The 15,522-nt window shown below is 38.0% G+C and overlaps 2 long non-coding RNA genes across 2 annotated transcripts in view; one reads left to right on the forward strand and one right to left on the reverse strand.

Moving 5' to 3' along the window:
* LOC113922548 overlaps nt 1-15,522 on the forward strand; it is a 218,291-nt gene that overhangs the window by 30,760 nt on the left and 172,009 nt on the right. The gene's annotated exons all lie outside the window — the stretch shown is intronic.
* LOC113922547 overlaps nt 5,490-15,522 on the reverse strand; it is a 41,651-nt gene continuing 31,618 nt past the window's right edge. Inside the window, exons 2-3 of the long non-coding RNA XR_003519981.1 lie at nt 9,865-10,027; nt 5,490-5,590 (exon numbers count right to left, since the gene is read on the reverse strand). This is a non-coding gene — a long non-coding RNA (uncharacterized LOC113922547). The remainder of the gene's footprint in view (nt 5,591-9,864; nt 10,028-15,522) is intronic.

Raw genomic sequence — 15,522 nt, forward strand, 5'->3', positions numbered from 1 at the left:
TGGAAAATTTTGAATTCCAACACTCAAAGAAGACTGAATACAGAACTTTTTATTGTAAAGGCCATGTGTTGCCCCTCTCTAGGGTCAATGAAATCAAAGACGGATGTTTACTTTGAAAGCACAAATCTAGGTGGCATTTAGTGGATTTAAATGGGACTTTAGTGTTTGCATCTGGTCAGCATGCCCCTGAAAATATCTCACACCCTGGGACTGGATGGGCCAGGCTAAGTAAACATTAGCAATATCAGATGATTACAAAAAATATCCAAATTCCCAACAATCATCAACAATCCTGGCCAAGAATTCTGGGAGGGATTGGCTCACTGGTTTGCCTCGTTCTCGAGGAAGTACATGGGTATCAGTCCTAGACACTGAGGGAACGACTTGTCTTACTTTCTTAAGGGCACCCAATAGACATATTCCTTTTATGCCATGGATGCCCTCTGGGGGTCATCTAGAATTTAACCTACGAAGGTTACCCGTTTGTGTCTCTTGCTTGTTTAGAGGCTGGGGTGTCAGTTATTTAAAGTTCTTAGTTTTATAATGGATTTCTATTGATATTAGTTCCCCATTTACCTATTATTTGAGATGATAGCTCAAAAAAAAAAAAAAGTTAAGCCTTAAGTGCAGTCTTCATGATTCAATGTTCCAAATGTTAGGAATGTAATTTGAAGAAAACAAAAACAAAAACCAAAAGCAGTGGGGTATGCAATTAAGTTCAAAGAAACTTGACTTTCTATCAAGATAAGATTGCCATGAGATAAGTGCAGAAATGCAAATATTGTCCTGATTAGTGAAATGTTTTAATACAGGCATGACCAGTTTGACCAAAGCCCTCATTCTAGAAACTTTTCATAAAGGAAGTCTGTCTGTCATTATGTGAATTCCAAAACATCTGCTCCATGGAACAATGGAGTGGTGCCTGAGGTCTGTGCTGTACCAGGGTAAATTTTGTTTTGATTAAAATGAAAATAGCATGGGAATCTTAGAATTTAGAGAGGCTCAATGAGACAAGGCCTCACTCCAGCAAATATCTTGCTAACCTCCATGAAGCAATTTGTTAGGACTGGATTGTAATGTGGCAGGCACTTCTAGGACTTAGTGTGTTTCTGAATAATTTCTCAGCTATTGGCCAAGATTTAAACATCATATTCCCTTTTCAAAAATTGAGGTATTAAAACATACATTCAAATATAATCCTAAATAGAACATTATTAAGTTTTAAATATATTCTAGAAGCAGGATTTTTTTTTTTTTAGAAGCAGGACTTAAATGTTTCTATAGTTTCTCCTTTTGAACAGATTCATGTAAGTTATGCTTTTCTAAAAGAAGTATAATTGCTCATTCTTAAGATTTAGAAAATAATGGACTTTTAAAAATCTTCTGTAAAAGAATTAGATAAAATTACAAAATAGTCTCATCAGCTAATCTAACACTTAGCAGCAAACAGCAAGGCTTTGATTAAATTCTTTTTGATTTGTTTTGTCTATGTGTGTGTGCGTGTGTGAATATCAATGATCTTAGTTTTTTTGAAAAATATCTTTTCCCTTCATAAAGTTTTTTTTAAAATGGTAAAAAAAAGACAAGTGCCCAGTGACTTTAGTGAGACTAACAGTGTATTCAGTGAGGGGTTTGACACAGAGGAGATACATGCTTGGAAAAGAAAGAAGGAAGGAATGGGTCCAGGGACATGGCGGATGGTGCTGCACTTGTCATTAGGAAAGACGCTTACATGACATGCCATATATTTCATGTCAGGTTGGTCAGAGCCATTATTTTAAAATGGCATCTGGTTCATTGGCAATCACTTTACTTCTATTCTTATGCTCAAATTAGGTTAATTTATCTTTTAGTCTTCTCAAAGGGGAAAATATCCCATCTCTTTACAGACCTCCTGGGAAAGGCATGGAGGTTTGAGGCAAGAGAAATCTATAAACAGGCAAATTATGTCATAGGCACAGATTCCATTATTCAGTGGCAACTCTTCATCAAGCTTTGTGTGGAAAGTCAGTTCTTACCACCATACTGCCTGCTCAGTTGTTCAGTTCTAATTGAAAAACATGTTCAGTAAGGAGATTTCCCTTTTAAAAACAGTGAACAATGATCGTTTATGAATGCAGAGCTTCCTATTTGAGGGCAATCATTTATTGATATCATGGATGGACTTTTTTCTTTAAAGCACAGTTTCGAGGTTTACTGTTCTCGGGAAGCATATCAAAGTATGTGTTTGAAAGGCTAAATGTCAAGATTCCTGCTTGGTTTACCACAACTGTTAATGTTTCAGTGAATGAGATGTTCCATTGTATGAAATAATGAGCTTCTAGCTTTCATGCTACAACAAAATTCTAGGGTCAAGCAATTTCTTTTTAATAATAATGACTATAGGCGTGATTACTGTAATAGTTATGGAATAGATGCCACCATTAAACAAGTTATGTGTGTTCTTGAAGTCTGGTTTCCCATCTGTATAATGAAGATAATAATGCCCTCCTAAATATTGTTACGAGGATTAAATGAGAAAATGCATGTAATTATAGTTCCATAGTAGGTGCTCAATAAACAGTAGTTATTCTACTCAGTTATGCCTTTACATTGCATAGGATATTTGCTACTTCAAGAAAGGTACAGATGTGATCAAGTGGGACTCTTTCTGCAGGGAGTGGATCCAGGCTTCAAAGAAATAAACAAAACCACTCATGAAATGACTCTCCATGAGGATGGTAATAAATACAGCTCTGCTGTTCTTGGTGAAATAGCCCCAGTGATTACCACACTCTTATTTTTCTTTGTCAGAAGAAGTTAAGATTATAGCCCGGGGTCAGTTTGACTTAAACCCAGTTTCTGGTCATTTGAGTCCAATGTAAGCTACCTTTTAAAAATTGGAATTCTGCAAAAGAAGGGAACTTTTAATAAGCTATTTTCATGTACTATTTTAAGTCATAAAATTGTAACAGTATTGACTATTATGCAATTTAATTAATGTTTTCTTCCTTTTTTTTTATACTTACGCATGGGGATAGTATTAAGAAAGGCATTATTTTTAAAAATTAAAGAAATAAATAACCCAATACAAATGATTAATCTTTTCCTGGATTGTGATATTTAGAACAAAGTTGAAAAAGGTAAATTTTTAATATTATAAATGATTAGATGATTTCTCCTATTTTTTTCTCTATGCTCAATACATTACATTAGTCAAATCCCTATCCTCTGAGGTTTTAAAGTGAAACCAATCTTTATTTCAGTAAATTTTTGAGAGCTGTGTTTTATTGATCTACATGTAGAATACAGAAATTTCCAAAATGAATTGGCCAAAACATAAGATAGATTATTAGAGATGAAGGCTAATACTTCCTTGGAAGTCATCAACTATTGGGTTATTATAGCTGTTGTTCACAATATACAAGGTTCAACCAGTCACACTTGCCATTGTTCAGTAGTTCATCACAGATAAGCATCTACAGTTAGATGTGCTTTTGAAACTTGTCAGGGAAATCCTAAAAGCATTGTCTCATTAATTTTCATATTATTTCTCATTGTATCTGTGGTGGCAGATCAGTATGAAAAGACCTCAAAATAGTATATTCATTAAAAAAAAAGACCCATTTATTAATCTCAGCATGGAGTGGAAATTCTCCAAGTTGATTATGTCTTGCTTCATGGTCCACATAAAGCAAGGATTTGAGCTCAGCTCTGATTCCAAAGCTTACACTGAACTTTCCAGCTTTGGCTATTCCTTCTAGAATAATACAGGGAAAAAAGCAAACCAAGAAATAAAGTCTTTACCTCTGTAAGGTTCTATATCCTTTTCTTATCTGTATCCTCTATCAATATCCCTCATGTTCTTTTCTCCATCAGCCCCACAATCTGTCTCTGTAACATTCCCGCTTCGAGGCTTTTAATCTTCCTATCTGTGTCTGACATCCCATTCAGGTTAACAATTTCCTAAGTATTCTCCTAGCTATCATCTCCCTTCAGAGAAAAAAATATGGACTTCAACAGTAGGAGAAACGTCTTTATGTGTCTAGTATTTTATGGTGTGAACTTCACATTCACTTTGCCTCAGTGTCATCTTCTGCAAAATGAACCAGTGTCGGTTCTTCAGTGTTAACAGTCCTTCATATCCTAACCTTAAAAGATGGGAGAAATTAGTGCCCGGACTCCTGTAACCCGAATGCCTGGATGTGAAGCCTGTTTCCAGCACCTACTATTGCTGTGACCTTGTCTAGTTGCTTTATGTTTATTAGTCTCCATTTCCTCATCTGTGGTATGGGCCTAATAATAATTTCTCTTTCTGAGTATCGTTATGAAAATTAAATGAGAAACACACACACACACTCTACTCAAAAAGAATCTGGCACATACCAAGTGCTCAATAAATATTAGCTCCTATTACTAGCTACTTCTACTAGCCTATAAGTTTATAAAATGCTTTCAGTTACAATATCTCAATTAACTTTAGCAAGGATCCCAATACCAGGATGAATACTGAGGCCCGTAAAAGAATATTGACTTATTTAAAATCAACAGTTGATGTAGGTCCAGGACTGGAACCTGGGTGTCAGTCTCCTCTCTCAGGGTTCTTTAAACTACATAACCAAAATAATACATTTACAACACAGTAAGTCTCTAATGGCTCACACCCAGATCTTGTGATCTTTATAAAGTTTTCTAGGAGACTCTATTGTTGATGTAGTCAGTGTTGTTATTTTAAACTACATGGTTACTAAAATAAATAAATAAATAAATAAATAAATAAATAAATAAATAAATAAATAATAATACACTACATGGTTACTATGAATAATCATGATCTGTTATCTAAATAACCTAATCTAAGAGCAATGTCTATTACAGTAAACTTGGGTAAAGTCTAGAGTTAAAATATTTTTTTACTCTGTCACTCATAATTTTCTGAGGCTGTAGGTTAGGATAGGGAATGGATTGTTGCAGAGTTAACTTGAGGACTGGCATTGCAAATGAAAGCCACTGCTTTCCCTGTGTGGAAATGTGCCACTCCTGGGATGTTCTGCAGCAGTAGTGTGGACTGTGGGTGTGTGTATGTGTGTGTATTTGTGGGTCTAATTCCATGGAAATGGAGAAAATAGTCCTCTTTTGAAAGCACTAATACATTTCTGGTCAAATACATTAATCAATATTCCTATCTCAACTATTATTTGGGGAGAACAAGTTCAAATGCAGGGCTGACTTACTTGGCCTCTTTACTGAGAATGTGTGATTAATTTTGTGCCTACAAGGATAGAAGTGCAGGAAGCTTTTCCTTTCCTTTGTTATCCCTGTAACATCTACTGACCTATACCTGGAAATTACCTGTGAAAAAAATCTGCAGAAGAGAATAGCAGTGAGCAGACAGACAAGAACTAAAAGGTACAAGAAGATAAACTGGATGGGAAGTACATTTTACAAAGTAGTAAATGGAGTGTTTTATTTATTTTATTTTAACAACAACAAAAAAGCATTACTTAGAAGAAATATAATTTGAGATGGGTCAGGCGTTAACCAAGGCAGAATCATCAACAAATCTTGTGGGCTTGTTTCCTTTTAACCAGACTTCTTGTTTAGTTTTCACCTGGAAAAGATACTAATTGGTTATTGAATTCATAGTATATGACAGATACAATTCTAAACACGTCAACTTCATCATTTCATTTTCTTCTTACAACAATCCTAACAAACCTCTGCTGTAAGTATCTTGATTCTTGTTTTACAGATAAGGCTTAGAAAATTAACGGTTTTTATAGAGCTGATAAATTGAAGAGTCAGAGTTGGAAGACATTTCTGCTGGGCTCTGAAACTTGTAATCTTAGGCACTGAACTTGTCAACATCTATTGAGGATGATGTTCATGAAATGTGGGATAGTTAATTTTATGTGTCAACTTGACTAGGACACAGTACCCAGATATTTGGTCAAACATTTTTTCTAGATGTTGTTGTGAAGTTATTTTTTGACAAGATTAATATTTAAATCAGTGGACATTGAATAAAGCAGATTACCCTCCATAATGTAAGTGGGGTCCATCCAATCAGTTGACGGCCTTAACAGAACAAAACCTGGAATCCTGGAAGAAGCACTTCCGCCAGCAGATGGCCTTCTGACTTGAACTGTAGCACTGACCCTTCCCCGTGTCTCCAGCTTGCTGGCCTGCTCTGCAGGTTTGAGATTTGCCAGCCTCCATAATCGTAAGAGCCAATTCCTTAAAATGCATCTCTATTTTTATATATACACATCTTCTCTGGAGACCCCTAATACAGGATACTTCCTCTTCATTCAGGTGAGTTGGCTGAGTGATGAGCCAGAGCATGTTTGCCTGGTGCAGCTCTGTAGGTCATGCCCAGATGGGCATGAAGGGCCTCCATGAGCTTTCTCAAGGGTCTGGCATGGCAGTAAGAGCAACTGAAGCTCCTTTTCTCCAATGCATTGACTGTATTCTTTATTTCTTACCCTACCAGCATAAGATGGGCCACATTATTTTGTATATAGTAGATACATTCCAAATTTTCTTGGCAATATATTCAGAAATTAGCACACATTTAGTACATATGTGATATACAGCCTTTTATATAAAATTAGCATCTCATGAAAGCCTGTTACATATCAGGTATCATGACAGGTCCTTTCCATATCCAAAAAGATATGTTATCTTTTGCTCCTCCTAAACAATTCTAAACATAAACAACTTAAACACCAAACTTTTTCAGATGAGGAAACTAAGACTTATTAGGTAAGTCAACCCAGCTCTATCTGACTTCCGACACCATCTTTCAAACAACTAGGCACCCCAAATGTTATGATATTCTTAAGTATATATCTGCTATTAGAATAATCTTTAATCTTTGGTGATCTACCTCTAGTATGTTCTGCTATTCTTTAATTCTGTACTTTCACAGTGGAATGAACAGTTGGCCTGATTTAGTACAATAACTACTCAATGCTATTTTATCATCATACTTTTATCTGTTTCAATCATATTGGACTTACATTTATAATTCATAATATTATTCTTTTCATTTATTCACTTTCATTCATTTAATAAAATAATAAGAACAGAATGTGATGAACTCAGCTATAAAGGCAAAAATAAGCATTTCTAAACCTGAACTGTTGACAAGTGAACAAGTACTACCATTGGAGAATTCAAAATACTTATTTATCAGCTGGTATATATACTTGGCAAAAGGAATGTTAACGTATGGTGAATGCAAGTATGTTGGCATTTTTTCAGAGAGAGATTAACTTGTGAAACTTGTTATATTTTTCATTATATGTCTTTTATCATTTGTCCTGTTCCCATCACAAATTATCTTCAGACATTTGGAATCTAGTTTGGCTAGCCCAAGGTTCAATACAAAAGCCTACTAAGAAAAGCTAAAACCAGTTAATCAACAGAAATAAAATGCAGAACATTTAGCAAGCACTCCTTAACACCTTCCAAGTTATGAGCATATTTTTAAAACTCATGTTGCACGTGACATTTTGTGAGAAAGCTAATGGTAGCCTCATAAGGATTTACCAACTTAAATGGAGACCACCAGGTTTGGAAATGTGTGGCTTAACACAATATTATCTCTAATATTTAGCTTCAACTCTAGAAGGCAATATTATCTCTTTATCCTAGCAAATTAATATGCTTGACCAAACTAAATCTGGACAAAATTAGATGAGGTTTAAAGAAGTCAGACTGTGGTGGGCAGAGAACTTTAGTACAAGTCTAAAATAGAATCAAGAACATTGGAGCTCTTCTACTTCTGAACGCAGGAGATATTTTGCCAAGACATGTGTCATCATCACTACAATGAGTGCATTAGAGACCAGGAAAAGTGTTGGAAAGTCCCACAGTGAGGTGGCTGCCAAAGGAGGTGCTTCTCTGTGACCCTTAGTGAGGTAACGAGGGTACTATCAAATTTAGCCCATAAATGATTCAAAGAAGTATGAACAGAGGAAATATTCCAGCTAGGAAAAACAAAAACAAAAACATAAGTTTCTCCACTGTCGGTTTATTTCCAGTAAATCTTGAACTCTTTTTCCTTCCTACCCTCCTCTCCAAAGCTAAAAATGTTCAGTTTAAAATAAAGAGCTCAACATGAGTACTTATATTGATCCAATGATCTGATGATTATTTCAGCATGGTTAATTAAGTGGATAAGGCTCAAAAACATGGAACCAAGTTAAGCATAATCATAACTTTGTATCTACAACATTTTGAAGCTCAGAGAAGCAACTGGATCGAAATGTTTAACTGGTTTATAATTTAAGTGGATTTTAATATTATAGACACTCTATGTAATTCTCTGCAAGTTTATTTGATGCAAACTAAGTAGATGAGAATTTTTGAAGGAAGAGAAGAGAGTATTTAATTGATACCAAAAGACTAAGTATGTTGAGTTATCATTTGATGTGTGGCACAAGCTATTAAGCATTAGAGAGGAAATAAGCCTGGCTCACATTTAGTGGACTTTAGCAAGACTCAAACACATATCTCTTTTCTGCTGAAAAATGAAAGATGTCTGTTGGGAAAAAAAAAAAAAAAGACATACCCTCTTTGATATAGGATATAAAAGGACAACTAGTGCAATTGTAAGGCAACAGGATGTGGGTGTCTGATGCTGCGCATGTTGACATCAGCAGCTGCGGGGACATTTTCCTTGGGTTTCACACCAACAGCAGTTGAACCTGCTGCTCTGAGTAGCACCACACATAACATCAAGCAAGACTTTGTGGCTCAGCATCTCTCATGGCCCTGCTGTCCACAGGGTCTTAGAGGGAAGTTGACATTGCTCAACAACCCTCTCCCTCTCTGTGACCTGACTTTGCCTCTGGCTGTTTTCACAGCTGTGTGCGTGCTCCAGTCAGCTCACAGAGGACTGCGGATTGCCAAATCCAGGAGAGGCATGCTCCTCAGCCAGCCACCTGAAAGATGAGAGCAGCCATTTTTTTCTTCCATTCTTGTTCCTGCCTTGATAATGATGGCAAAATGTTGTTCCCTAAAATACATAGATGTAGCTGGAGACCTATGTATGCTCTTCTCCAGTCTTTGGAGCCTCTCTCTCCCTCCCTGAGACCTCCCACAGACCAGCGTCTTACGTGACACACATCATGTTCTGCCTCTCATAATTATTGTTGGTGTGCAAACCTTACGCCTCCTGTTTGAAACAGGAAACATGACCTACTAATCTTTTTATTTTTCACAGCAGCTATAAGAGGACCTGAAAAGCAATGTTTATTAGATTGATTAAATATCAGAAGCATTTGAAAGAAAAACAGTAAGTGTGTTAACCCTTTAACTATTCACTGAGTGGCTACTAGGTTCTAAGCACTACCCTAGTTCTAAGTGGATAATATAAGTTTTTGCTGTCGATGAAGTTGTGTGTGTGTGTGTGTGTGTGTGTGTGTGTGTATGTGTGTGTGTGTATGAGAGAAAGAGAGAGAGAATGGGATGTGGTAGGAGTACAGAGCAGGGGGGAATGAATTTTGTTTGGAGAAGTCAGGGCTTCCAGGAGAGGATGTGTTCATCTGGATCCTGAAGGATGTGTAGTATTCAGTAGGCAGAAAAGAGAAAAAAGCCATTTTGGGCAGAGTGAACGTTCTTTGAAAAACCACACTCATTGCAAGTAATAGTTTAAGTAGGAAATGAAGAAAAGTTGAAAGTGACTGGAGCATTGAGAGAAATGGGTGGAGAAGGAAGAAAGAAGGGTGTATTTGTTTTCTCTTGCTGCATAACATGACCACAAACTTAGTTGCTTCAAACAATACATTTATTTAGAAGTTTCTGTGGGTTAACTGAGTCCTCTGCTCAGGGTCTCACCAGGCTGATGTTGTGGAGGTGGTTGGGGCTCTATCTCACCTGAGGCTTGAGGGTCTCTTCCAAGCTCACAAAGTTGTTGGCAGAATTCATTCTTTGGGGTTGTGTGTTCAGGAACCTTTATATTGCTTGTAGTTGATTTGAGGCCATTCTAAGCAATTAGAGATCACCTTCAGGCCCTTGCCACATGGCCCCTCCATAGGCCCTGTGACAGACAACATATCAGTTTACTTCATCTTTGAGACCAAGAAGAGAGCTTCTATCTGACACTTCAACTTCTCTTAAGACACTCACCTCATTAGATCAGGCCCACTCAGGACATTCTGCCTTTTGATTAACTCAAAGTCAAGTGATTAGTAACCAGAGACATCCCATCATATTCATGGCCCTGCCCACACTCAAGAGAAGGGTGTTATAACAGGGCAAAATGCAGGGGATTGGAATCCTGCCAGCCATCTTATAATTCTTCCTACCACAGAGGAAGTAGCATGAATGGTACAGAGAAAAACTGGAGGAGGAGTTTAAAACTTGAATTTTCTCTAGGCCCTGCCACTTATTATTTACCTTTTTTAGGTCCCTTCGTTGATATAAATTATTTTACCTATAAAATGGGATAAAAACCTTCACAGAGACGGTCTAAATAGTAAATAGGATAAAATATTACAGAAAACTTTGCACACTGCTCTGGGTTTCTATGTTTGGCATAAAGGATCTTGAAAGTCATGTTGGGGAGCTCACACTCTATTCTTTAGGGCAGGGGGTGGAAAACTCATCAAAGTCTCTCGGAAGGGTAAAAACATGATCAGATTTCCTTTTTTGTACTGGGCCCTGATGTTCGGTAATCTGGCTTCAAACCAACTGCTCATTTGTACTTTAGTGCTCCTAACAAATAGTGAGAATTTGTCAGTCATTTGTGGAAGTTCTTTTATTATGGAAAATTTCAAGCATATACAAAGTAAATAGAATAGTACAACATTTGCCCGTGTATTTATCATTAAGCTTTAATAGCATCGACATTCTGCCCTGCTTGTTTCATTTATATCTTGCCCCTCTTCCCATCTCTTCCAGCTTTACGTATGTTAAAATGCACTAATCTTAACTGGATAATTTTGACTAAGTGATATACCAAGGTAACTCACACCCCTATCAAGATATAAAATGTTTTTGTCACCTCAGAAAGTTCTCTCATGCCTCTTTCAAGTCAAACCCTCTCAACTACCTCAGAGACAGCCGCTGCTCCATTTTTTACCCATGAGTTAGTTTTGCCAGTTTTAGAACTCAGTGCAAATGGAATCACACAGCCTGTATGCTTTTGTGTCTGGTAGGTTTTTGTTTTTGTTTCTTGTTTTTTTTCTTTTAAAAAAAAATTTGAGAGAGAGATGGAGGGAGGGAGGGACAGAGGCAGCATGAGAGAATCTCAAGCAGACTCCCTACTGAGCACAGAGCCCAAATCAGGGCTCAGCCTCAGGACCTTGTTGAAAGAACATATCACTTTTTTTTTTTTTCATTTTCTCATATATCTGGGCTGTTCCCAATTTGGGGCTATTACAAATAAAGTGGCTATGTACATTCTTATAGTGTCCATCTGTATGTGGACATATATTTTCATTTTTCTTGGATAAATATATAGGAGTAAGATGGCTAAGTCAAAGGCAGGCACATATTTAAATTTATTAGAAACTGGCAAACTTTCTTCCAAAGTACTTATGGCATTTTTATGCTCCCATCAGTAGTGTTTGCGAATTATGGTTGCTCTACATCCTCTCCAATGCTTGGTGTTGCCAACCTTAATTTCAGTCCTTTTGATGGGTGTATACTAGTGTCTCGTGGTTTAATTTGTATTTCCCTGATGACTAATGATATTGGGTCATCACATTTAGATGAATAACATTGCTTAAGAACATGGGTTTTAGTGTCAGACTGACCCTGGTTCAAATCCTTGCTCTGCTTCTTGCCAGGCAAGATGCTTGACTTCTTTGCAAAAGGAATATTAGTATCTTCATCATGGAGTTGTGAAGATTAACTGAGGAAATACATATAAAGCTCCTCACAGAGTTCATGGCACAATAAAGAGTAGTTTTACTATTCATGAAGAATATTTAATGAGATATACTTATTGATACACAAGTTGTCAAATAGGTGATATATTGTTCTTTATTTTAATAAAACATCTTTAAAAATTTTTGAGATTATTTTAAACTTACAGAGAAGTTGCAAAAATAGTACAAAGAATTCCCATGTATCCTTCATCTAGAGACTCTATTCAAGATTTACCAGTTGCCCCAGTAACATTTTTGGTAGCAAAAGGTCTGAATCATCTATGCTTTTAATGATCATGTCTCTCTGGTCTGTTTGAATCTGAATAGTACCTCAGTCTTCCCCTGACTTTCATGATATCTATATTTTAATGATCGGAAGCCAGTCATTTTGTAAAATACTATTCAATTTGGGTTTTTCTAATGTTTCCTTATGACTAAACCCAGGTTGTGTATTTTTGTTCAGAACATGACAGAAGCAATGAGTCTGTGTTCTTCATATTGTACCTATAGCCATGTTTAAATGAGGGGGTTTCAGGGTGGGGGGAGTCTCTTGTGCACACAAAGGACCACAGTCCCAAACTCTCCTTTCTCACCTCTACAAACGGCATAAGCAAACCTCTCCCTGCCCTTGATGATTTCCTGCCACAGCATCCCTGAGCGTCCTGGACTGCTTGCACTTGGCTACACATCACAGGCCTTTCCTTCCCATAATGAACAGACGTGGATTCCAAGGCTGCAGCTTCCTTTATATCCTTCCCCCTTACTGCTCTGCAGAAGTACACAATGTCTGGGCCACCCACTTCTCTCTTTCTCTTTCCCACCTCCAGTTCCCCCTTTTTACTAATTTCAATATATACCATTTAAAAGATTTTTAAAATTTGAGGAAAGGCGGGCAAAATGAATTTTTTGGAGGCAAGAGTGAAGGAGGTATAACCTTTAAAAAAAGAAGAAGAAGAATTAGCTCTTCCTTCTCAAATATATCTGGTTAAATTCACTAAGTATGAAGGTTGGGGGTAACATAACTCTCCCTGCCTCTACTCCCCAACAAGGTGTGGACATGTATCAGAAAAACCAGGAGTTTGGAAAAGGGCATGAATAGTTTAAAAAATCTCCCAGGTGATTCTGGTGTTCTCCTGTCCACACCTCCTGCATTTCAGTGAGACTCACTTGTTAGAATCAGGAGAGAAGAGGGTGAAGGCTGGAGCCTAGAGCTGTCCAGAAAGGTAAAAAATAGCTGACACCTGAGAGGGTTGAGGGCAAGTGGCTAGCAAAATAGGAGCAAAGCCAGGAGTAGGAGGCTCCTACACTTTGAAAAGGAAGGGGTGTGTCAGCATTATGAAAAGCTTCAGAGAACTGAAGTAGGATGAAGAATAAACGACAATCACTGGAACTGGAAGTTGAGGTCATTGGCCATGCTTCTGTTTGTGTGTATTGTTGGAGGTGGGAGGACAGACTGTAAGCCAAATTTTGTTGGGTCAAAGAGTAAATGGGAGGTAAGTAAATTCAGGTCTCTCCTTCATGAAATGGTTTAAGAAGTGGAAGAGAGAAGGAAACAAAAAGGGGGGGTGGCTTATATAACAGTGGGCAAGTTATTTCTCTGGGCCTCAGTTTCTTCCCTTATAAAGTGGGATAGCAATAGTACATATTCCCTAAGATTTTGTGAGAATCTGATAGATTAACAGATCTCATCCCAAAACAATTTTGGGAACATGGAAAGTACTCAAAAATGTCAGCTGTGTATTATATTATCGAAGGAGAAATTAAATCCTTTCTTCTTCTTATCCCAAAGTCTCAGGGATCATTACATTTGCCCATTTCCGTTGCCACTACCTGCTCTTCCATGTAGGTGCCTCCTCCAGATGCCAGACACGTTATACACCAGATTCAACTTCCAGTTGCTCCTCAGCTCAGCGGTACCAAGGAAAAACTCTTTAGTCTTTGAGAAGATCCCCACCCCCACATACTCTTCAAGTAGCTACAAGATTAGCAACAACAAAACATAACCAGTGGGAACTTACAAAAAATCTGAAGAGAAATGGTATTATTTTTCATTGACCTTCCTTTCAGAATGAATAAGTACCAGCCCTCAGTGCTTCTAGCAACATCCTTTACTTCCCTTTCATCTCTTCTCTCCCCACTATCATTCTTGTTCCTGTGTCACAAGGTTCCCAGCTAACAATACATTTTTTTCCCGTAAATATGGGAGCCTTGCTTCTTATTCAGCACTCCTTGATTTCCTTGTCCTTCTTCCTTTTTTTTTTTTTTAAGATTTACTTATTTGTCAGAGAGAGAGATTAACACAAGCAGGGGGAGCAGCAGACAGAGGGAGAAGCAGGCTCCCCACGGAGCAAGGAGCCCGATGCGGGACTCGATCCCAGGGCCCTGGGATCATGACCTGAGCTGGAGGTAGACGCTTAATGGACTGAGCCACCCAGGCGTCCCATCTCCTTGCCCTTTTAAAATACTGCCTCCATCATCTGCTTGCCCTTATATTTGATGTGGGATATTTGGGGGAATGAGAGAAGCATAAATAAATACAGGTGTTCTAATGGAAGAAAACAGGGTGGTATCATGAAAGGAACACTGGCTTTCGTATCAGTAGGGTTTAAACCTCAGGTACATTTACTGGGCAGTAATACCACTTCAGTTCTCTGTGCTTTCACTTGTTCATTAGTAAATATTATTCAAATGGGACCGATGATTTAAACATGTGACCATATCATGGAGTTCAGTGGGAATAAATGAAATCACATGAAAGGGCCCCTGGCACCAAAAGATTTGCACTGACACATCAAACACTTTCCCCTTCTGGGCTTTCAAAAAGGGCTAAATACATGTAATTTATATAGTGGGGAATAACTTGGCTGCATCCACTCCAAAGTGGCTCTTGCTTTATGAAGGAAAAAGAGCATCCTCACTTTTTTTTCCCCCCTGACAGAAGTCATTAAAGGGGAATAAAGCTATTTCAGATAATGGTGAATGGAACCTTGGAGACTGCTATAACATCCTGTTGCAAAGCATGCGTTTATAGAAATGGAAATAGAGTTTGCCGGTACTAAAACCTAAATGAGACATAAAGGAAGCGTAGGCTCACCTGAGAATGTGGGGCCAGGGCAGGGGTGTTGAATCCTAACTGGTAGTTCCCTTGAGCTCATCTATTTTGTGAGTTCTATATCATGTACGGATGGAGTGGGATTTTTACTTGTATTTCTTAGGAGGCCATTACATGGACCAGTTAACTGGTTTTATTTTGCGTCACCCTGAGTGTACAGAACCTGTAACGTGTATAATAAACAGTGGTTTTGCTGCACCAATGTTGTTGTATCAACACCCTTGCTTGGATGCCTGCCGCCTGCTTGCCTCAGAGGCAGGGCATCCAGCCCCCATCGGCAAACAGAGGGGAGGAGGAGCTTTCCCCCCAGAGCTAAGATTTACCTTGTACGGCTGCCCCAGTTAGTCTTCCGACCATGACTCAAGTTTACCTGAAGAACTGTTTGTCTATTGTGCCTTTCTAATAATGGAATTTTCAAAATGGGGAATGGAAGGATTAGACGTGGAGGTTGACCTCAGTTCCCTCAGTCCTTTGCAGCCACTAATCCTAAAAAGTCATGGTCACATCTGTTGTGGGCAAATACCGATGCCTTCTATGCCTCTGAGGCAA

Source organism: Zalophus californianus, chromosome 9 (genome assembly GCF_009762305.2).
Source record: "Zalophus californianus isolate mZalCal1 chromosome 9, mZalCal1.pri.v2, whole genome shotgun sequence".
Taxonomy (NCBI): domain Eukaryota; kingdom Metazoa; phylum Chordata; class Mammalia; order Carnivora; family Otariidae; genus Zalophus; species Zalophus californianus.